Genomic DNA, 24,904 nt, shown 5'->3' on the forward strand with positions numbered 1-24,904 from the left:
TATCCACACACACAAAACCCCACACTTGAGTTTGGTGGCACTTTAAATCCACAGCAGCTGGCATGGCTGGGGTGCAGACCAGAGCTCAGACATCACTTTCACTCAGACTGGTAACCCACCCACTTTGCAGAGAGGACTCAGGCTAAATCACTCAAGTACTGATAGTCCTCCAATGCTTTCCCCATAATTCCCCATGTGCTCAGAAGGACAAACAAGTTCTACCACAATTCACTGGGAAGAAAGATGTGGTTTTGGGATTTCATTATAAGCCCCCGCTTTTTAAGGTGTCCATGGGCCAACATTTCATGAGACTCTCACCACCATCCGCTTGACTGGGGAAGCCTACAGTAGTTCTCAGATTGCCATGCTTGACCAATTGTCAATTAAACCTTCCTCAGCTGGTTTCTCATTATGCACCTGCATTTTGTTTGGCAGGGATTGTCCCCGTACTGCCAATGCTTCCCTTCATGCTTGAAAGCCAAAGTACCTCAGCATCTGTTGTGCATATGCAGAGCTTTGTGGGGTAGTTCACTTCTGAAACCCAGAGGAAGTCAATCCCAAGCATGAATCAAGCACCCCAAAATCATGAGATTGTTTTAAAAATCATAACATTAAAGAACACTCAACATTTTGAGCTCCTGATTTTTAAGCCTTCAGGGTCATGTTTTTAACATTTTGTCTACCACCATGAGGGTTAGAAACTTACATGCAAATCCATTTTCATTTTTAATAAAAGTAATCACATGACTCCAGGAGAAGAAGCTTTGAGAAAAAACAAATCTCGTAAGACTGAGATTAACATTACAAGAGTTGATGAACTATAGGGACACAAACAGGTGCTTATACATCAGGAACTAGCTGAGGCTTAGGGTCTAAATTGTGGATCGAGAGGAAGGGAAAAGAAAAGTTGACAGAGTATAGGAGGGGTGGGCAAGGGGAGTGAAGACGTTAGAGGGAACTAAAAAGGGAGAGAAAAAATCAAAATTAGATTCAATATACTTTGCTCTCATCCCATTTCTCTACCCCAACCCAAAAAAACCTGTTTCCTGGATGGCCTCGGTAGACTGCCACAGAAATCTGTTTTGGGCTGCAGAGTAACCAGTTTTTACTTTGTTCTTTTCCCAGTGGGTGAGTAGGTTGTTATTTTTTAAATGGTAAGAATGAAGTAAAAATAGAACTTCATGGCTGCTTCTTCTTAGAAGTCTCTAAATATTCAGAGAGGCTCACAAATTGTGTCCACTTTTTCACTCCTGTAAAGCCATTTCCCTCCTATGTTTATTTAAATACTCTGCCATTAAAATAAAAATTAAAATAAACAAAACAAAAGGATACTAATGGGTAGATTGTGAACCCCTTGCTCTCATTGGTAAGCAGCTACCAGAAGTAGGGAGGTTCAAAGCAGAAGCTAACCCTTCCTCTTTTCTTCAACATAGTGTGTTTCCATATTGCTGGGGTCACAGATCAAGGTAGGCTGTTAGGTACCATATGGACAATAGAACTAAGGAACAGCAGGGAAAATTACAAACAATTGGTTATATTCTGCCTTCATTACATTCATGCAACCCCATTGACATTAGTGGGGTTGTCTGGTGTAATTTCTCCTGAGGGCAGAATATGGTTCAGTGGGTTTAGATCAGTTTGAATTTCTTTGCTTTTGTCACATCTCAGTTTTTGGTGATTTGTTTTTCAGTTTTCCTATAAACAGCACTAAGCAATCAGTGTTTGTGCCACATTTCACAGAAACTGCTGCCTTCCTGTCTGCAAAGTAAACCCAAGAATGCCTATTGTGTTAGCCAATGTTTCTTCCTCAGCCAAATTTTTCATTTTCTGGTCAAAAATGGTCTGGAGCAAATTAAACATAGATATGGATACTACAGTAGTCAGACCCAACCCTGAAGTGCTTTGAGATCTACTGATTAAAAGTGCTGCATCAGAACTAGGTATTATTATGGTTATTACTACTTACGTGAGTAGTCCCACTGATTTCAGTGGAACGAGGGGGGGACAGCTTTTTGAAAGCAGAGAGCATTCACACATTAACCTGTCTGCTTCTTGTTCAGAGAAATAGTGCAAACAGTGTTCTTTAATTGAGATAGACAATCTGGCTAAAAACAGAAGGGTGTGCTTTTTCCTTCCTCCTGTATACACAGATTTATTTTTAAAGGAATTAAGAGTAATATACTGGAATTAGTGACCCTTTTTAAAGCAGAGCTAAGACTGAGTAGATCCTCTTTGGAAAACAGGAAATGAAATTGGGTGAAAATAATTTCAAGACCTGCTTTACTTTCAGAGAGCACAAAGGGTGTGCCTAAGCCTAATTTATGGACACAAATATAAATAAGTTGCTTTTCTTTTACTTTATAACAACATTTCAGTTAGTAGCAGCATGCCAAGATCGTTTGCTATTGTTTTTAGAAGGCTGTGATCCGTTCTGGAGTATTTGGGAGTTCAAGTGTTGTATAATTACACAAAGCAGGGCCTAAGCAAGAATATCCTGTTTTGCTTCCTGTACACTCATAGGGTGGTTCATCTGAATCCTTGACAACATCTAGCTCCATGAAGAAAACATTAAGACTCCTTGCTGATAGCTGCTTTTCACCTAGTGCTCCTCAGCAGTTGGGCTGTTTAGTCACCAAGTGTAAGCAGACAATCACCCTATTGTTTACTTTCTAGTCAGAAGGAGCGTTCCTGCTTTTCTTCACTCTGTATGGCCTCCATAATCCTAACAGTCATGTTCACTCAGCAGTAAATCTAAATATATGCTTCCCAAAGGAGTTTCAAATCCATGACATAGATTAGCATCACCGTGGCTTGACACGATCTGTGACAGATTCCACAGTAATTAACATTTTAAATCAGTCAGTACTGCCATTATTCGATGAGGAATCATTCTGCTCCCCAAATAGTGAGAAATTAACAATAAATTTAAAGTGCAAAGCACTATTATTATTATAATAAGTTGAATAGGCTGTGGTGAACAATGTATCATTCAGAAGCTCTCTGTCAGAAATGCTTCATCTCATTACCTATCACCATGTCTTAAAAAAAAAAAAAAGAGGGAGACTCAACTGTGTGATGGTGAATCAGGAAACTTCACAAACATTCAAGGAACACACATGCCACTACAAATTAACCATTAGCACTGCATGGTATTCATTCTTTCTGTCACACACTGTGGGAAGCATGCCTTATTAGCATGGGAGCATGGAGCAATAGTATCTCACTCTACTTAACATTCACTTACCTTGGGGGAAAAAAAAAGCACACAAGCACAGTCTTAAAACAAAAATAGAAACCTAACCCCCAAAACACTGCAGTTCTGTTCCCTTCCACATTTAATCCCAGGATTAAAAATTACAAAATGAAATTTTACGGCCTTTTCTTTCTCTTCTTCCCTTTCGCTGTAATGCTTATAATGAATGTGGGGTTTGCATTTTTAATCAGCCCTAATAATAAACAAGACAGTGATAACAATTGCTGCTCCCCCTTTAGTTTTGAATTTCAATAGTACCCAGGACACTGGGGAACCTTCCTGGATCCCAGATGTCAAGTTACATGGTCTGCCCTACTATTTTCATAGTGGCAGGCCGGTTTCTTGTTAAATTTCAAGGGATTTGAATGGCCATCCTGGAGTCACCACTTCTCACTCAGACAAGTTGTGACTAACCCTCATCCTATTGCCCCGATTCTCCAAAACCAATTCCCTTTGACCTAATTGTTTCTTTGTAAAACACACTTGGGTTATTTTTTAAAAATCTCTTGTTAAAATGTCCTGCACAAATCCTTACGAAATCTATATTCAGTATCAGTGTTCCTGCTGGAGTCCTGTGCGGTCTATAAAATGTCTAGTGAGGGGCCCACTTCCCATACCTGCCCTACTTGCATGCTGTTTTATTTAAGAATCAAGAGTACATTTTACAACCACTTTGCCATGTTAAAAAAACCCCAACAACCCCCAAAAACATAAAAGTGACTTTCTGGGGGACAGGACCACTTATGTTTTGTTTCACTAACTTCTTTCAAAATACACTTGTAAAATAAAAAGTTATAAATCCCAAACAATTTAGTAAAAGCTAATGTAGCAGTAAACCAGAGCCTTCCACGGACCTAAAGGCAGAGCTGGTGTTTTAAACCTCTGTTGCTTTAACCTATGTATTTAAAAAAATAAAAAAGAAAAGAAAATCTACATGACTCAGTGTAACCCAACACCATGGATTCGCAATGCAACTAGATAACATGGAAATGTATTTTGTTTTTGACTCTAGCATAATTATTTCAAAAAGCAACAGCCAAAGTTTTGCTGGTAACTAGCAGATAAAGTTAAACATTGCATAAGAGATTCAGGCCAGCTCAATGGCCTAGATATGCAGCATGAAGTATCACTAAGTGGAGCCAGATTTAAGGCAAATCACAACCCTCAATAATCACCCCCCTCCTGTGTATTATTATTAAATGTATCTATTGTGGCAGCATTCAAAAGCTCTAAATCAGAATCAGAGCCACGTTGTGGTGGACAGTGTACAAATACAGATAACAGATAATCCCCTACCCTAAAGGGCTTAAAGATTTACCCCTTTGCCACGGCCCTGTTGTGCATGGGTTGGTAATGGAGGGGCCTTTCACATAAGAGTGCATCTTATGGGTTTGGGGGGATCTCACCGCCATTCCTCTTTGTGAAAATTGGACCCTTCACCTTCTCCAGAGCACCGATGCCTGTGTTCAGGCAGGCTGGGATCAATCTCAGAGGAGGTGTGGAAGACCCTGCGAAGCTATGATGGGGAGTGGCAGTGAAGGCCTCCTCCCTGACACACATACACAGAGTCCTCAGTTCCCTGCCTCCCCAAAGCAGTAGGTTTCAGAATTAACCCATTAATATCAATGTGATAGTTCACTCATCTCAGAGGTCTAGTTTCAGGCTGTCAGCCGATTCAGGCAGATATCATGTGACCTTAGGAGCTGGGACCTTACCATAGGTGTACAGTGCTCTGCCTCCAAGCAAGAGTCCTGGATTCCAGGTCTAGTTCTGCTTCCTGAGCTGTGTGGGCAGTTACCATCATGGAGGTGATGGACTCAACTCCAATTGTTATCTCTGGATCCCTGTACAGCAACACCGGCTGGCTAACCCAGAGGTGCAATAACAGATACTCTAGCCTATTGAAGTGACAGAGTGATATGAGACATGCATGGGGGGAGGCAGAGGTTAGATAAGGGTGCAGAAAAAGGCTTTCACATCAAAGTGGAGATTTGACTTTGAACTTTCCCCTCTTCTGATGTCTAGGTCATTGATTTCTTGACCTGACCAGATTGCCTTCTCATCTGGGAACCCCCCCAACTTATGAGAGGTTGTATCACAAGGGGTAGAACCAGATGACAGTTTTGTAGACATGGGGAAGTTAGATCCATTCACTGGAGGAGGCAATAGAAAGTTGGGCTATTTTAGTCCATACTGCAATCCTCTGACATAGCTAGCATTCAGATGAAGCATATTGTATTCTGAAAGCATGTCAAGTCTGGCAGCCAAAAATTGCCTTTCGTGTAAGAGGAAGAGTTTTAAAAAGTCCTCATTCACATAAGTTAGTCAATAGAAAGTGTTTACTCTAAAAGACTTGTTGACATATTGCTATGGGCACATTTTTTCTTTTATTTTTTTTAAATAAAAGCATAGTTAGGGCAATGTAGCTGGAACAAGCATTGTTAAGTACTTGTCCAGGACAAAAACCTTCCTGCAGAAAAAATTCTCAATTGCTTTTCAGCTGCACAGTGGTTTATTGTTTGCTTTAAATCAACCCAGATTCTATACTACATACCACTGTGTCTGTTAAAAATCATTATGGTGCAATTAAAAGCAGTGTCAAAGGTGGGATTTTCTTGTGTGTGTGGGTCTAACTGTTATGTACTTCCTCTGTGCCTCTCATGATTATCTGCCCTAGCTCTGGTCAAGAGATACAGCTGTCATGAAACACTCAACAGATGGCAGTGGCTGAATGATGCTTCATCCATTTTTGGATACTCTAGTGACATTTGAGCTTATGTCTTCCATAAATGCTGTCATGCCACCAACTTCTTTCAACCAAACACAAGCCTACAATGAACAGTCACGATATTAATCTTTCCAAAGGAATAGCGATAAATTGAACTGCCCTTATGTAAAGTAATATAAAATACTTAAATTTATTGTCCTTTAAAACTTTTAACCATAATGGATAGATATGGCTAGAAAATAGATAGACTGATAAATTGGTAGATGGATCTCTCTTTCTTAAGGATGAAACAGCAGTAAACTATTTTATTCTTATAAGACTCTTCAGAGATTGATTTAATTTACAAAGAGCAGCAATTTCTCTCCAGTTGTAGGAAACTGCTAGGAACTGGAGTGCTTTGAAAAGCAATTTTACTAATCAATTTATTTTAAAAAGAAAGGAAAACAGCCAAAACATACACAGCTTCTTGGGGCCTTTTAGGTAACAAAGGCTGCTTAGTGCTCTATTTTAAAATTAATTTTTAAAGCTAATTCATATTGAATTTTTGATAGTTAAATTTGATTTGGAGAAGGAGGTTTGTATGGGAAAATTGACTGGCATTGCTTCAAAATAACCTTGTACCTCTACCCTGTAATATAGCATCAAGATACTATGGTGATCACTATACAAAAACCTTACAAAGGAAGACCGATGGCTGCATTTAATGTTTCTGACACTTCCTCTCCAGCAACCTTAGTTCTGATCTACAAATACAATGAAAAAAACGAAAGGCAGAAAAGGGTTGGACAATTCAGGTATGTAATCATAGTGATTAGGAAAGGCTTTTGCCAGAAAAGCAGGTTCAGGTATTTGGTTTCTGACCTGGTATGGTGGCTGCATTTTCCCCATACCATTTCCAGAAGAACTGGACCTAAAAGCAGTATTTCCAGAAATGATGTTGCAATGTTGGAAACATGATTAGTCAACATGAAACTGTAAGATGTTTATTTCTCACTACTTTATGGTGCCCATCACCATGGCGTCTAGGTGCCTCACCTAATTAAAATGAAATAATTGCTGAATAAATTCTTTCCCCAGTGATGATCAAATAATTTGCTTCCTTGAGGGCTGTGCGCATTTGCCAACAGGCTCTGCTTACTGTCATGGGAATATTTAACCTAATGCCTGGCTAAACAAACACACCTTCCATTGTGCTCTGAAGACAATCAATCTTTCATCTCTTAGAAACCAATTCCAAAGACCTTCTAATGCCCAGATACCAGACTTAAAGAAATTTGTCCTAGGAATCAACAGTAGAAACATTCCATTTTATCTCAAACACCATGAGAGGGAACAGATAGAGATGCACTTTCCCAAATAGCTCAGTCCCAGACTATTCAGGGCTTTAAGTTCCTACTGAGCCCCTTGATCTGCACCCAGAAGTGAATTGGTAGGTAACCACTGCAGATCACAGGTGTTCCCTGCTAATGGTGGCCAGCTCCATATACTGCTGGATGTCTCCAAGGGAAATCTGAAACAGAGCACACTGCAGTGGTTTGGCATGTGCTGGATGACTAATGTGAAATTTGCACGTTACTAACCATGGATAAGAAATGGAGTCCAAGAACATTCACCGCTGCCACATTAGAATCCAGGAGCAGAGGTGGGTTGACAGTCCAACACTCCAAACCAAAGGGTGACATCCTCAGAGACTTGTCCCACTCCTCATGTCACAGCACCACCTTCTGGAGGAAGTCTGCCTTAAAATTACATCTAACTTCAGCTTTTTTAGTTTTCCACCACAGACCCTGTGGAGGAGAGCTAACCCACCCCCTGTAAATCTTGTGCCAGTACCTTTAGACGTTCTAATACTTGGGGAGATTGAGGAAATCTCAAGATTGTCTAGTTACCTTTTGCTTTAATCTCTGCTGTTGTAGCAGTTTCCACACACTCAACAGGGAACTAGGAGGAGGGAAAAGAGGGCAGTTTACTTGCATGCTATTTCCCTTTCCACTGTCTCCCAACTGTTTATACTGTGAGCTTTTCCATGCAGAGACCTGTCTTACTCTGTTTGTGACATGCCGACTACCTCTGAGCACTTGATAAATAATATAGTAATGATAATATCCATTTTCAGTCAAGCATACAAAAATTGCACAGTTGTGAAGTACAAGAGCTGGTCTCATTAAATATCCCAACCTTTCTATATATATAGTTTATGCCCCAAATACCAGCACCTAAGCAGTAGCATATGTTCTTCTGGTTTTGTTCTTGCTCGGCATGATCAGACAACATCCTGACTTCAGACACTGGACTGTTGGAGGTATATGACTAATGTGCACTAATCAGTAAATAATCCTACAAACCCGAGTGAATGATGGGAAAGATATATGGTCCACAATGAATGTAATTGTGTCTGCAACCTTGTGGATCAGCATTTGAAATGAAAAATATGCAAATGCTGACTCCATGCACCAGAGGGTTAAGCTTCTGTCTCACCACTCAAAAGGTCTGTGCATCCCGTTTTCAAAACGTATCTATGTCAAGAGTACACTGAGCAATTTTCCTGAATTTCTACCTCTTCTAAATATGGTGCTCTTTGTCCGACATTCTGTGCATACTGCAGAATATAAGCATTTAGTGCATGATCCAAAGCTCCTTGAGTTTTCCCAATCATTTCAGTGGTTTTAGCTGAAGTTCTTAAAGAACTCACCGTATTCCACATTAAACCATCACTTTCCATTCATTATTTTTAACCATTTTGGTTTCCTTGGCCTCTCAGTGCAATGGCTGCAAGCAAGTAAAATGAAATAAAATGAGGAAAAAATATACAGATGTGTGTATTCAGAGAATCAGGTGGTAAAATAGGGAGTTTCAAGCTAGTGCACAAAGTAAGAGTACCTATTTCTCTCTATAAAGAAACAAATAAAGAATTTCAAACTCGGTCAGAGTTCAAATTTGCAAGCTATGAAAAAAATATCTGAAGTGTGTTTGTGTTTCTGTTATGAGGGAAACAAGCAGTGTTTAGAAAATTATATTTTTAGCCACACGTGATTCGATGGAAAGAATTAAAAAAATCCAGCAAGAACTCTCAAGCACTAAGTACAAGAATAACAAGCCATAGAATAAAACAGAAGGGGTTTTCACATAGGCTGTGAGGCTGTCACCTCATTAGACAGTTGCTTCCTTGTAAATGGAGTAAGAGGTAATTCCTTTCTGTAATGTGCACACAACTTATTTAATTTTATTTTTTTAAAAGTGAAATGCAACAGGGAATGACCACATCATATTTATCTGGCTTTCAATACGGAGAGGATAGAGAAGTTTAAGAGAGCTCCATGGTTACCACTGCTATTACGTCATTATTGAGCATATGACAGTGCAAAACGACAAAGAGGCAACAGTGTAAACATTGAGGAGGCAGTGGCCACCCCTCACAAAACAGCAAATCTGTGCAAAAACTGCATGCAGCATCAGATATGAGGAAAAAAGGATTTTCATGCCATAGCTGATCTCAGTTTGAGCATTGTGAGGCTAAGCACAATAGGGAGCTTTCCAGTACTAATCTGCATCTGATATTTTATACAGTCTAAATTCATGCAGATGATAAGGTCCAATTTTTGTAACCATTAAACTCAGGCCATCAGCATCCTCTCATGATTGGCTCTGAATTCTGGAACAGTATTTGCTTTTATCTCTGCTTATGATTTTCACATCCCTCTATGCAAAAGCAGGATGAATAACAAAAGGAAGCTAGAAAAAATGTAGGCTTTTTACAATAAACCTAAGGTTTCAAGTGGACATAATTTAAACAGATTTTAAAATACACATGATAGGGAAGGAATTGGACACAAAAAGGATTATCCATCTCTAAATACTTTATAGTGAGAGTTAAATGAAATGTTGTTTCTCCAGCTGGACATTTTGCTGATCATCGGTTATCATCATTGGTTCAAAACCCAAAAGATATTATGTGAGGTTTTTTTGTGCAGCTTTAGCATTGGCCCTTCTGTCAGTGTTTCACTGCATGATGTAAAGAGCAACTCTTTACATGTGAGAAGACAGATGCTGGTGATTTAAGCAGGGCAATGCACCACAGTGCTTTTATTCAGCTGATATTTAATGATTTACCATTTAATGCAGTTCATCTTTCATAACCCTGAGTTCAAACAGAAGCAGCTGCTATTAGGGATGCAATAATATTGAACTTCCAACCAAAGGCATAGGAGAGCTTCTTTTATAGCTTTAGCTACTGGACCCATCTGGCCCTTCACTTAAGCACTGTAAATGAAGGAGATGGGGTCCTGAACAGAATGCATAATTATGCAGGATAAAGACTTTCTAGTCAAAACTAGTTGCGTTAACATCACTCTCGAACTTTGGTTGATGAAAACAATTCACTTTATCACATTATCAGAAGAACTCTCAAAAGAGGCCAGTAGCATATGGGAAAATAATGCTGAGCTGAAATCAATTATGATGCCAAGGTTCCTCGAATCACTCAAACAGGAGACTGGGTCATTCTTTCAGGAACTCTTTCCATTCCTAGAAAAGGATTCACATTTGGGGCATGGAGCACAGCCGTACCTCAGTTCAGAGGGTGAAGGTCAGCAGCTGAAATTTCCTCCCACAGTAACGTAACAGCTGGGACCAGCCTTCAGAAGCTACTTTTAAGTTTCTGTTACATCATATCTGAGTAGACATCAACAACTGGATGGGGAAAGTGACAGAAATGTTATCAAGCAAGTTGCTTAAAAAAACCTTTTACTAAAAAACAAACAAACAAAAAAACCATTTACTAATGCAATAATCTGTTTTCAATTTTGTGCTAGTGGAGATCTGTTGGAAAGTAGATTATTGAAGGACTACATTTACCTCTGTTCCCACCAACATCTGTAAATTAGGATTTGCACGAACAGAAGCAGATTATGAACTCTCATTACAATTACAGGGCTACAGAACAACAACTGTTGCCTAGTTATGATTATAGCTAATCCCTTGACTGCCAATGGTAGACAAAAGATGTTTTCATTTTCTAGTATCTTATTTGTAAAAGAATAGGAGACTTTTATTGTCAGCTGCTTTTCCAGATGAGGTGTCCAAGCATGATATGTCTGGTCTTTCATGTTTAGTGTGACAAAGTTCCTCCTCTGCTTTGGTGGGTCCTGCGCTCACCTCAGAGGTTCACGGCAGCCCCCAGTTTGGCCACTTTCATGGCTCAAATCTGCCATTCACTCAGTTAGCCTCATCACTGGCCAGCATGGGGAAAGGAAGAAGAACAATCCCCGCAGTCTCTGCTGATCCACCTAGTGGATCGGGAAACAGGCCAGAGACCTTCCCCTCTGGTGGAACCCACAGTCCAGTTCAACTCCTCCGGTATCAAGTAGGGAGTTGGGGGGATGGAGAGATGGGGGGAACCCAGGCCCGCCCTCTACTCCGGGTTCCAGCCCAGGCCCTGTGGATTGCAGCTGTCTACAGTGGCTCCTGTAACAGCTGCGTGACAGCTACAATTCACTGTGCTACTTCCCCATGGCCTCCTCCCAACACCTTCTTTATTTTCACCACAGGACCTTCCTCCTCATGTCTGCTAATGCTTGTACTTCTCAGTCTTCCAGTAGTACACCTTCTCACTCTCAGCTTCTTGCACCTCTGACCAGCACTTTAACACGCACTGCGAACTGAAGTAAGCTCTATTTTAAACCCAGGTGCCCTGATTAGCCTGCCTGTCTTAATTGATTCTGGCAGCTTCTTGATTGGCTGCAGGTGTTCTAATCAGCCTGTCTGCCTTAATTGTTTCCAGAAAGTTCCTGATTGTTCTGGAACCTTCCCTGTTGGGAAATGGGACATCCTTCGCTTGCTCCTCAGCTATCTGCTTTCTATTCTTTCCTAAAGCCCCCTGGCCTGGATTTTTCTTACTTTTTGAACCTGCCTTAGTTTCCCTCCCGCGCCCCGACCGGGTCAGACGCTTTTTTGTTTCGTTTCATCTTTCTGCCGTTTTTCTCTGCTGCCGTTGAGTGCTGGTCAGCTGCCAATTTGCCGCCAGCACCCCCACACACACCTGTTCCCGGGCGTAGCTATTTGCCTCAGTTGAAACCCCCGGAGGAGGAGGGGGAAGATTGCCGACCCGCTATCCGGAGGGGGGAGTGGAAGCCCCCAGACCCAGCCGTTTTGCTGTCAGCCTATCTTTGCAATATTCTCGGCCTGCCGGAAGCCTTGGAACACAGCCAACAAAGCTGGAGAAGAAGACAGAGGACAGAGGAATCACCCAGGGAAACTACAAAACATCGCGGAGGCGGCCGTAAGACTGAGTAATTTTTTAAATTATACTTTCGTGGGGGGGAGTTTGACTGTGGTTTAATTGCGTTAGTGGCGGCACAGGGGGTGTGGCACGGAGCTGCCCCCCGATCCATCGGTGCCCCCCCCAACATTATTACAACTATCAAGGCCCCCCACCATCCGTCCCTGCTGGCAACCTGCCATCTGCCTTCGGATCCAGCTGTTTGCTTTGAACTTTGCCTTTCGGACTGGACATAACAGCCGACCAGACGAGACTCTTTGGACAAACGTGCGTGAGTCCACCCCCACCCCCCTGGACTGTTTACCCCACAGCTTGCCCCTATCACCGGACCCCGATTTCTGTTTCCCCCCCCTTCCAGTCCAACCCATTTGGTACCCCCCGGCCTGCAGCCCAGCAGGGAGGAGCGGTTAATCTGCTTCCCCCTCCCCCCTCCTCCTTCCGGTGTCTCCCCATCTCTCCCTGCTCACAATAGCGGGGAATGAGAGGGGCGAGGGCCCTCTAACAATATCAGTTGTCCCTCCCCCACCTACCCTCCTGCCCAACCGCCAAGCCCCCGCCCCCCACCACTGTCAAAACACCTGCCACCGCCCACGCTGGGGCACCGGCAGCAGGAGGCACCGGGGCGATTACTGCCACTGCTACATCCACCGCCCCCCCCAGATTCTAGGAACCCCCCCCAGTTGGCCGGAAAGGCCAGGGCGGGAAGAAAGGAAAGGGCCCCGCTAAAACCACTAGGCCCTCCATGGCAGGGGCTGCCCCCACCGCTGTGGCCTTGTCATCGACCATGGCATCCCTCCCTGCTGTTCCCCCTACCAGCTCTGCGAACGTCCCTCTCCCGGCCCCCGGGGCGTATGCCCGGGCGGCAGCGGGCTCCCCCCTGCCTGCCGCCTCGTCATCTCGCCCACCCACTGCCTCCGCTACCATCACCAGCGGCCGGGGCCCCTTCCCCACCTTGACCAGGAGGCACGGTGTCCGTTGCCTCCTGGTGCCCGCCTCGCCCCACGTGGAGACATACGTGCAGGCACTGGCAAAGGTGGTAGGACCCACGGCTATTGTGGCGGCCTCCAAAATGTATGGGAAGGTCATTTTTTTCTTACCTTCGGAGGCTGCCGCCCAGGAGGCGGTGGAGAGGGGCCTGGCGGTGGGGGGGGTGTTTGTCCCCCTAAAGCCGCTAGAAGACCTGGGCGTTCGCCTCGTCCTCACCTCCGTTCCTCCCTTTTTACCCAATGCTGCCCTGTTACCTGCTCTTTCCACCCTGGGGAAACTTGTTTCTGTCATCAGCCCTCTCCCGTTGGGCTGCAAGGACCCCACCCTCCGTCACGTCCTTTCGTTCCGCCGGCAAGTGCAGCTTCTACCGCCGCCGGCGGTGCGTGACGGAGTGGCGCTCGAGGGGTCCTTCCTAGTCCCTTACCAAGGAGCCCGCTATCGGGTGTTTTACTCCACCGGAGAGGCCCGGTGCTACCTCTGCCGCTCAGCGGGGCATGTCCGCAGAGACTGCCCTTTGGCCCAGGGGGGAGGGGCACCCGAGACCCCCGAGACCTGGCAGGACATCGGCCCCGTCGTTGCCGACGCCCCTGGCCGCCCGGCACCTGAAATCAACCCTCCTCCTACTCGATCCACCGCTGCTCCCATCCGGGCCCAAGAAACAGCTCCCCTACAACGCCCAGGCGAGCAAGGGAGTCTCACCCTTGCTATTACCGGGTATAGGAGAGGGCCCGCCCCAAGCAGAACCCCCCGCCCCTCATGCTGCCTCACTGTTACCCCCCCGAACCCTTGAACCATCGCCTCCGCCCCCCACACGACCCCTGCTAACCAACCCCCAGACGACGCTATGGAGGGCTGGACCCTAGTCCAGGGGAAGCGAGGCAAGAGGAAGGCTCGAGCTCCACTGCACCCATCCGATTAGGAAGCCCCCCAGAAGACCAGGAAGGGAGGCACTGATATTGAGCCTTCCGCTACGGCCACGAGTGAGATCCATCCGCTGGTGTCGGGAGGGGAAGACAGACTGGCATTGGAGGGCAGAATCCCCCCTCCACGAGAGACTCTCCCCTCCGAGACCCCTGAGGAAGCTCCTTCTGCCCGGATACCACCCGAACCGCCCGCGAACCCCGAGGGGACCGTTGAGGCGGGCCCTAGAGGAGAGACCCCGGGAGTAGCAGGAGTTGGCCTCTCCTCCGTGTATGCAGAGATTGAGGCCCTAGATTTGACCCCGGTCACCCAGGGAGAGGATGATCTACTGCCGGCTGGCCTCGATCTGGGTAACCTCACCCCAGCCCCTTTCCCCATGCTCCCTCCCCCTAATTGCCTTCCCGGGCGAGCGCCCCGCAGAAGGTGGTCCACCACCTGATGCCATGGCCGCCAAGACCACCACGGAGCCAGCGCCTAGCGTCACTGGGAGCCCCCTCCCTTACCCTTTAACCCTCGACTCTGCTCAGGAGGCACCTTCTTTTAGCTGTTCGCCTCCTGAAGCCCAGAGCCTTACCTCTGCCCCTGCCCCCACCCCTGTCCCTGCCCAATTCACCTCCTCCTGTAATGCTATTGCCACCCCTGGGGTTATTTCTTTCCCGCCTTCCGCAGATTCCTCCCAGGGAGCAGCCTTTGCACTTTCTAGTTGCGACCCATTAGGAGTTGCAATTTTTCCCCCGCCATCCCCTTCCACCCCAAGGCGTGAAATGGATTTAATAACCCCAGCCTGTCAGACGCCCCGCTGGTGGTCCGCACCCTGCCTACCCACCTTAGCGGACCACGAGGCTGCATTAAGAGCCCCACCAGGGAACACCCCGGAAATCATAACCCACCCCCCCATGAGCTGCGGCATGGACTACGGAAGTTCCTAGAACACACCTGTGGTGCCCGCAATAGGGTACAGCTGGCTTTTCAGCTATGGGGGGACTTTGACCAAATCCTCCAGGCCACAAGGGCCCTTATACAGGAGGGCAGGGGGCAAGGAAAGCGCAGTGCTGCGGCCTACGAGTGGGCCCGCGGCTTCCGAAAAGATCTACTCATCCACGGGATGGGTCACGGGTTGCTGTGCAACCCGCCGGGGGCCACGAACACCCCCACCAATAAGAAACCCCCACCCCGCCAGCCCTCCGCATGACGCCTCTCATTATTGCAACCTTGAACACCAGGGGCTGTAGGATGACTCTCCGCAGGTCCCAGGTGCTCTCTTACCTTCGGGAAGGGGGGTACTCTGTAGCTTTCCTGCAGGAGACCCATACGGACCCGACCGTTGAGGACAGGTGGTGGCTGGAGTGGGGGGATGGGGTATACTTTAGCCAGTTCATGACTTGGCAAGCTGGAGTGGCGACCCTGTTCTCCCCCACCCTACGGCCCGAGGTGCTAGGGGTCACTGAGGCCGTGCCGGGCCACCTGCTGCACCTTCGAGTCTGTATGGAGGGGCTCCTGGTCAACCTTGTTAACATCTATGCCCCGCAAACGAGCCCAAAGCGGCCACAATTCTATCAGCAGGTGTCCGACTTTCTCGGACTTTCTCTTAGATTCGCATGAGTGCCTGGTCCTGGGAGGGGACTTTAACACCACCCTCGAGGAACAAGACCGCTTAGGGGCTGAGCCGAGCCTAGCCGCCGCGAACATTCTCCGAGGAATAGTCGAACATCACTCCCTAGTGGACGTCTGACGTGACCATCACCCAGATGACACTTCCACGTTCACCTTTGTCCGGGTGGAGGCCCATCGGTCACACCACTCTCGGTTGGACCGTATTTACTTATCCCGTTTCCATCTTTCACAGGCCCTCTTCTCCACCATTCGGCCGGCCCCATTCTCCGACCATCATTTAGCCACCATAACGGTCTCCCTCTGTGCAGAGAGACCGGGGCCGGCCGATTGGCACTTTAACAACAGCCTGTTGGAGGACGAGAGCTTCGTGACGTCCTTCCGGGAGTTTTGGCTGGCCTGGCAAGAGCAGCGGCGTGCCTTTCCCTCGGTGCGGCAATGGTGGGATCTAAGGAAGGTGCGCGCCAAGCTCTTCTGCTGTGACTACACCCGGGGCACCAGCCGACGGAGAAATGCGGCGATAGAGCAGTTGGAACGGGAGGTCTTAGAGATGGAGAGGCGCCTGGCCGCCAGCCCCGAGGACCCGTCCCTCTGCGGAGCGTGCCGGGAGAAGCGGGAGGAGCTCCGGGCCCTCGAGGACTACCGGGCCCGAGGTGCCTTCGTTTGGTCCCACATCCGTCTCCTTCAGGAGATGGACCGCGCTCCCGCTTCTTCTATGCCCTGGAAAAAACGAGGGGGGCCAAGAAACACGTCACCTGCCTTCTAGCAGAAGACGGCACCCCCCTCATGGATCCGGAAGAGATGTGTGGGAGGGCCCGTGACTTCTACACAAACCTTTTCTCCCCGGATCCAACTAATCCTGGCACTTGCGGGGTGCTCTGGGAGGAACTCCCCACAGTCAGCGTGGGCGACCGAGACCGGCTAGAGCTGCCTCTCACCCTGGCTGAGTTCTCGGAAGCCCTCCGTCGCATGCCCACCAATAAATCTCTGGACATGGACGGGCTGACCGTGGAGTTTTACCGCGCGTTCTGGGACATTCTCGGCCCAGACCTAGTCACTGTCTGGGCTGAGTCCTTGCAGAGCGGGGTCCTCCCTCTGTCGTGCAGGTGAGCGGTACTCCCCTTGTTGCCAAAGAAGGGGGACCTCTGCGATTTACGAAACTGGCGTCCCGTATCACTCCTTAGTACGGATTACAAGAAAGCAATCTCGCTGCGGCTAGGGTCCGTGATGGCGGACGTGATCCACCCAGACCAGACCTATACTGTCCCGGGTCGCAGCATTTTTGACAACCTATTTCTAGTCCGGGACCTTTTGGAATTCGGGCGGAGAGATGGTCTGTCGTTCGCCCTCCTGTCTCTTGATCAGGAGAAGGCATTCGATAGAGTAGACCATGGGTACCTCCTGAGCACTCTGCAGGCGTTTGGATTCGGACCTCAGTTTGTGAGTTTTCTCCGGGTACTGTATGCCTCTGCGGAGTGTTTGGTTAGGCTCAACTGGACCCTGACTGAACCGGTCAGCTTCGGGCGAGGAGTGTGGCAGGGGTGCCCCCTCTCGGGCCAGCTGTACGCTCTGGCGATCGAGCCTTTCCTCTGTCTCCTCCACAGGAGGTTGACAGGGTTGGTGCTGCGGGAGCTGGAGCTGCAGCTGGTCCTGTCGGCATACGCTGATGACGTACTCCTCGTAGTCCAGGACCCGGGCGACTTGGCGTGAGTGGAGGCATGCCAGGCCATCTATTTGGCAGCCTCCTCCGCCCGAGTCAACTGGGTCAAGAGCTCTGGCTTGGCGGTGGGGGACTGGCGGCAGGTAAGCTCCCTCCCACCCGCGCTTCAGACCATCCGGTGGAGTGCGTGTCCACTGCTCTATCTCGGCATTTACCTTTCCACCACGTACCCTTCCCCGCTGGAGAACTGGCAAAATTTAGAGGGCGGGGTGATAAGAGCGGATCCGGAAATGGACGAGGCTACTCCGATGTCTCTCCCTCCGAGGGAGAGCACTGGTGCTTAACCAACTAGTCCTGTCCATGCTCTGGTACCGGCTCAACACCCTGGCCCCGGCCCCGGGTTTCCTGACCCACCTCAGGAGATTGATTCTAGAGTTCTTTTGGTCAGGAATGCACTGGGCCCCTGTTGGAGTTCTTCATTTACCCCTGAAGGAAGGAGGGCAGGGCCTGAAGTATCTGTACACTCAGGTCCGCGTTTTCCGCCTCCAGGCTCTGCAGAGGCTCCTTTATAGTGCAGGTAGTTCGACGTGGAGCATATTGGCGCACGCCTTCCTGCGCCGCTTCCAAGGGCTCCGATACGACCGGCAGCTCTTTTATCTTTATCCAAGAGGTTTTCCGCGAGACCTCTCCAGGCTGCCTGTCTTCTACCAGGACCTCCTCCGGACCTGGAAACTGTTTCTAACGACCAGGTCCGTGGCGGCCACCGTGGGAGCAGATCTCCTCACGAAGCCCCTGCTACACAATCCCCAGCTCCGTGTACAGGTGGCGGAGTCCCGCTCGGTGCACCAGAGGTTGGTCCTGGCGGAAGTCACGAGGGTCGGAGACCTCCTGGACTACGACCGGAGAGACTGGCTGGATCCCCTGATGCTTGCTCGGTGCATGGGGCTCTCCAGCCCTCGTACCCCCCGGCGGGTACTTCAGGAGGTGAAGGCCGCCTTGACCCCCGCTGCTCGGGCTTATGTCAACCGAGCCTTGCACGAGGGCGCACCCCGCCCACCCTCTACCCCAGGCCCACCGGACCTTTCCATTGGGCCCCTACCCTGCCGATCCCAACAAACCCCTCACCCTTTCACTGCAAGCCGGCTGCATGAACTGCAGCCGGTCAGTTTTCAAATCGCACCATGGAAATATTTATACACACTCTCACTTCACACCCTTCACGCCCATACCCTGGTGTCCCGCCCCGATACAAAGTGGCGGGACCTCCTGCCACCTTTGGAGGGTGAGCAACCTCGGTGGGCCAGCCTGTATTCCACCTTGGTCCCGAGGCCCGTCGGGGACATCAGTTGGCGACTCCTTCACGGAGCTCTGAGCACGGGCGTGTTTCTGACACGGTTCACCCCCATCCCGGATACTTGCCCTTTTTGTAATGTGAGGGAAACCCTGGCGCACGTATATCTAGAGTGTGCCAGATTGCAGCCCCTTTTCCGGCTCCTCACAAATATTCTATTGCGCTTTTGGCTTCATTTCTCCCCTCACCTTTTTATCTATACACTCCCCATCCGTGGCCCCACAAAATCGCAAGATCTCCTGGTTAACCTCCTCCTAGCCTTGGCTAAAACAGCCATTTATAAAACCAGAGAGGGGAGGTTGGCTCATGAAGCGTCCTGCGATTGTAGGGCCTTTTTCCGATCCTCAGTACAATCACGTATCCGGGCGGAGTTCCTCTGGGCGACGTCCACCGACTCCCTTGATGCCTTCGAGGAGCGGTGGGCGCTGTCCGGGGTTCTCTGCTCGGTGACCCCATCCCGTTCCCTCCGTCTGACCCTTTGATTGAGGGAAAGAGCGAGAGACGCCAGCCCCAGCCATTGCCGCTGTGGATACCATCATTACTGTCATCTAGGAGGGGTCCTATAATACATGGGTGTCCCCCCCCGCCCCAAACTGCCCACCCCGCAGCCGTGCCCATCTTGCCGGGCACTCTCAGGAGAGGGATAATCGGTGACACTGGGCATGGCACTAGGTAACTCGAGGGATGTGGAAGACCACGAGTGTCGAGGAAGCCCCCCGCTCTGGGCCCAGGCAAGCCTGAAAACTTCTCCCTCCTGAAAGCTGCTGTGTTATACCTTCTGTTTGCGTTGTTTTGTTGCATAGTTTGTTTTGTTTTCCTTGGTAACTTTTTGCAAGTGTTACACAATAAAATTCTTTTCTGTTTAAAAAAAAAACAAAAAAAAACAAAAAACAAAAAAAAAACCAACCTTCCCTGTTACCTTGAAAAGGGAAAAGGGATGTACTTAACCTGGAACTAATATATCTACTCTCCTGTAGCCATCTGGCCTGACCCTGTCACATTAGATACAACATTTCAGTTTTCTTCTAGATCTTTTAGGCCTTTTTTCACTCCACTTTCCATCTGAGAATCTGAAGGCACTTTACAAACACTAATGGATTTAGTCTCAAAATCAGGATAAAATGAGATACTCCCATTTTGTAGATGGGCAAACTGAGGCATAGAGCAGTTAAAGCCCAAATTTTCAAATGTGGCCTTCAATTTTTGGTCCCCAATCTTAGATACCTAATTGATGTCACTGGTAACCACAAGTGCCCAAATTAGAGGGTGTTTTTTTTTTTTTAAATTTGGCCCTAAGATTACTCAGGAAGTTAGTGGCAGAGTTAGAAGTAGAACTCTGGTTTCCTGACTTTCTGGGCTCTGCCTAATCACAAGACCATCCTTACTACAGAAATATTGCAACTAAGAAATTGTTCTTTGATCACATATCAGCTAAGTGAATTGTATATATTGTTGGCAAAACACTATTTTCAGTATTTAGAATTAGCCAGAGTATTTTTGTAGATGTGATCATACAAAAAAAAAAAGTACAACACTTATTTATAGATTATGAGACCTTGTTTTAGAAAGTCAAACTGGAAAACATGGGTGCAGGAAAGACAAGCCTGATCTTGTTCTGGGTTTTACTGCCAAATGATGTTTTTAGATTTTAGAACAAGTGGAGCCAGTCTACTTCCTCATGTCTGTTAGTTACCAGATGTAAAAGGCTCTGGGATTCAACTTTTACCACAAGATTAAATGTAATAGTTGGAAATGTAATTCAGATACAGCCTACTGAGATAGGAATTGGAAAAGGTTTGGAAATTCAGTTTGGCTTACCCAGAATATATGCAAAGCTAACTGAATCTTGTTAATCTGCATTGGACTTCTGGACATTTCAGAAGATAGCGCTTTACTTACATGAATCTGTGTCCCTAAAAACAAACAAAAATGAAACACACATACCCCCATGCTGCCTCCTTTATCAATTCACTGTATTACCCAACATGGCCAACGTCCACCTTGGTCACTTTACCTGTATATTGTAATCATCCCTCTGCCTTGTTTGTTTTTTAGCCCTCATCCTGCAAACACTTATGCACATGAATAACTTTACTCACATGAGTAGTGCCATTGGTACTACTCCCACATGTACATTGTTGAAGGATTGGAACTGTAGACTGTAAGCTGTACATGCCATGGATTTCAAAGCACATGTAAACAAATAAATAGTCATTGGTATTCCACATTTTCCAGGACTTGGCCAGGGGAGGTATTTTGGTAGTTTTTATTTACATTTCTGTCCTAAACATATATGTACCAAAAAAAAAAAGTTAACCAAATTTTTTAGACTCTTAAAAAAAGATTGAGTGTGTTATTGGGTTAGGGCAGGCTCTGGGCCCATTACTACTACAGTCCCTGAAAGAAAAACAGTCTAAAGCTCATTCTTATCACCATCTTGAATTTTATAGTGAGCTGTCAGTGTCATAATTCAAGTAAATTAAAATACCTGACATGGTAGGACAGAAGTGTAGAATTGCTCTGTCTACTCTATCATAGAAGTATAGAAGCCAAAGGTAGATGCACCTTATTTTGTCACCTCACTGCTGGTGCAGAAGTGTTCCCTAGTGTAATGGAACATTCACCTCTATTAAGTAACCACTCTACCCCTTCTTTCCCACCACCCTGTTGGTCTCTACATTGGGGGGTGGGGAGGAGAATGGCATGTTGCCAAGCATGCTGGGGAGTAAATAGAGCAGCGTGTCAACCTGTGATCAGATGTTTGTTATGGGCAAACAGGTACTTGGGGTGCACATATGCTCAGCCAGCCTGTTATCCATTTTATCAGCCTAGCTGGCAAGTGACTTCTTCAGGTGGCTAGTCAGTGGAGAGTGGGGATTAGGAGTTAAAAAACAACAAGAAGAAGCCATTTTAGAAACAAACCAGCAAGCAACCTGCCAGGAACAGGTCCTGAACAGAGGAATGTTCCTGGGATCCAAGGGAATCCTTCCTACCTGTTTCTTTTACCTGTTTTGCAGCAGAAGCTCCAAGTGGGTAGCGGCAGAGCAGAAGTGCTTACTGAGCCTGTTCAGTGTGAGAGGCTCAGACAGATGGATTGCAGAAGGTAGGAAACATTTTATCACTCCCTGCCCTTCTCTTTGGCATTTGGCTCTGGATCCTAAATAGATACCCATTCCAAGCAGGATTCTTTTCTTGGGGAGATTTTGTCCACAGTCTCTCAGCAAAGCACGTTGGGGTATGAATCCACTCCCCCCTCCCCAGTGTTGTCCAACTGGTGTTTCTAAATGTCCCAAGTGAGACTTGGAGACTGTTCCACAATATAATATTTCTTAATGTCAGGAGTTTTTTATATAAATTTTAAACATTTTAAGTATTCACTTTCATCATTTTTCTCCTTGACTCCTATTTATACTCCGATCTGCTAGTCTCACTAATCCGTTTTCCTCCTGCATACTGACCCTCTTTGAATTTGAAGATTTATTATGCCTTTCCTTTTAGTTATCTCCCACTTCCCCGTAATTTGTGTTCTCTTGTGAAAACTCCCTCCAGTTTGCCAACATATTTCTGATAAGGAAGTGTATCACAATATTTGGGGTGTGGTTACATCAGAAACATAAAGAGAGGGACAATAACCAGGCTTGTCTGTGGTGCCTCTGGGTAGGCAGCCTTTTTGCTGTCATTACTCATTGCTTACTTCATGTCTAATTTGTTTTCCATTTCCACTTCTTACACTCTTAATATTACAGTTTTCCTAGTTTCTTGAAGCCATTCAATATCCTTATTCTGCATTACATTTTCTCAGATGTATTAGCTTTAATATTTTTCTAACTGAATTTCAGTTTCTTGTGTACTGCCCCTGTTTGAAATCTCTTTGGTACAAATTCTTCAATCATTATTGGCATTCACAACACCTCCCAATTTAGTATTATCTCCAAATTCATTAATATGTTGCTTACCCTCACCTCTATACCATTAATGAATATATTAAATATGACTAGATATCATAGTAGTGCTCTTCTAGACACATCCCGCAATTCAACACTTAACCATTTATGATTAGCTTTCCCTTCAGCCAGATTTCAAATCACATCACCATGTTTACATTCCAATAGAGCTGGGTGATTTTTTTATTGAATAGTGCATTGCCCAAAAAGCATGGGAAATTTTTGCAAACCAAGACTATTTGAAAATGTGACATGGAATTTGCTGAATAGTTTTGGCCAAAACTTTGTTTGGTGGGGGGACTGAGCTGCCATTTACAAGGCAGCCAGAGGAGACTCCCTTGTAAACTATTGCCCAGTAATTAGGGTACGCACCTAGGATGTGAGAGACCCAGGTTCAATTCTTTTTCTGGCTGATGGGGAGAAAGGATTTGAACTGGGCTCTCCTACATTGTCGGTGCATGCTGGAGCTACTGGGCTATAGGTAGGGCTCTCTCATTCCCTCCTGCTGAAGTTGTTCCACTGATCATAAATAATTAAACAGCCATAGGAGTAGGGAGACAAACTCAGGGCTCCCAGGTGGGTGCCCTAAGCATAAGGCTAAGGAGTCTTCCTCACACTGTCCCAAAGACTATTAGAGAGACTGAGAGAGCTCACCATAAGGATATCCCATAGCATGCTGATTAGACGAGCACTCATTTACCCCCAGGGAGCTCCCAGGGAAAATCTCTTCTGTACATCAGGCTGAGAGAGACATTAAACAGGTCTCCCAGATCCTAGGTGAATGCTAAAGCTTATAAAAGGCGGCTTCTCCCCATTTTCTGAATCTAGCCCTTTAAAATCATGCAGAAACAAAATGTTTCAGGTTGAAAGAAACATTTTGTAAAACCTCAAATGGACTTTTTGAATTCACAGATTTTTTTCTGAATTTTTTAATACAGTTCTACCCAAACCATTTTCCTCCCAATTTTTCAGACTTGCCAGTGAACTTAGAAATAAATTATTTGCTCAGCTCTACATTTAAGCTGATTTGAATTAACAAAAAGAGGAAATTTTCCTGAGACATTGTATTAAGTGTTTTTCTAAAATCCAAATATCTATCAATTTTAACATGCTTGCATTGGAATTGTGTAATTCTACCAAAAGTCTAAAATCAACCAGCATTATCTGTCAAGATCTGTTCATTATAAAATCATGCTACCCACTGTTCATGGTTCCAATATCCTTTAGAGTGTAGTAAGCTATTTTTCCCTCATATTATTTGTTCCATTATTTCACTATGATTAGAAATTAAACTTATGCTGCCATAATTGATAGCATCACTGGTATGGGACTATATTTACTTTTCTCTAATCTTCTAAAATATTTCCATTCCTTTTCTAAATATTGGTCAGTGGTACCAAAAATTAATTTGTTCATTCATTTAGCACCCTAGGAAGTATATTATCTTGGCCAGCTGATTTATATGTTTCAAGTTTCCAAACACACCCTTACCTGCTCTATATCATTATTAACTAGTTTTCTTCACTTTGTTTCTTGTTGAATAGAGATTTATAAAATGGAGTTATACATCTAAACCATGTATTGAGTCATCTTTAATTTCCTTTGTTTGTCAACAGAGACTTACTTTGGCTATTATGTCTTTTAAACTTTTTGGTTCATCTGTCTTCTGGGCAAGCAGTAACTGACTCTATAAGTGAGTGGTCAGTTTGGATGAGCTATTACCAGCAGGAGAGTGAGTTTGTGTGTGTATGGGGGTGGGGGGGGATGTGAGAACCTGGATTTGTGCAGGAAATAGCCCAGCTTGATTGTCATGCACACTGTGTAAAGAGTTGTCACTTTGGATGGGCTATCACCAGCAGGAGAGTGAATTTGTGTGGGGGGGTGGAGGGTGAGAAAACCTGGATTTGTGCTGGAAATCACTTTAGATAAGCTATTACCAGCAGGACAGTGGGGTGGGAATAGGTATTGTTTCATATTCTCTGTGTATATATAAAGCCTGCTGCAGTTTCCACGATATGCATCTGAGGAAGTGAGCTGTAGCTCACGAAAGCTTATGCTCTAATAAATTGGTTAGTCTCTAAGGTGCCACAAGTCCTCCTTTTCTTTTTGACTCTATAAGAAAGACCTTTGGGTGTACTGGGCCACTGCTCTCTTGGGCAATATTTATTTTAG

The 24,904-nt window shown here is 46.2% G+C and overlaps 1 long non-coding RNA gene across 4 annotated transcripts in view; it reads right to left on the reverse strand.

Moving 5' to 3' along the window:
* Positions 1–24,904, reverse strand: part of LOC140916573 (uncharacterized) — a 207,791-nt gene that overhangs the window by 117,323 nt on the left and 65,564 nt on the right. For 2 of the 4 annotated variants that reach the window (XR_012160552.2, XR_012160550.2), the window contains exons 1-2: positions 12,019–12,247; positions 10,548–10,670 (exon numbers count right to left, since the gene is read on the reverse strand). The exons of 1 other annotated variant lie outside the window; for it this stretch is intronic. This is a non-coding gene — a long non-coding RNA (uncharacterized LOC140916573). Of the gene's footprint in view, positions 1–10,547; positions 10,671–12,018; positions 12,248–24,904 lie in introns of those variants that run through there. One more of the 4 variants, XR_012160551.1, reaches the window with a different exon arrangement.

This window comes from Lepidochelys kempii, chromosome 8 (assembly GCF_965140285.1).
Source record: "Lepidochelys kempii isolate rLepKem1 chromosome 8, rLepKem1.hap1, whole genome shotgun sequence".
NCBI classification, from domain to species: domain Eukaryota; kingdom Metazoa; phylum Chordata; order Testudines; family Cheloniidae; genus Lepidochelys; species Lepidochelys kempii.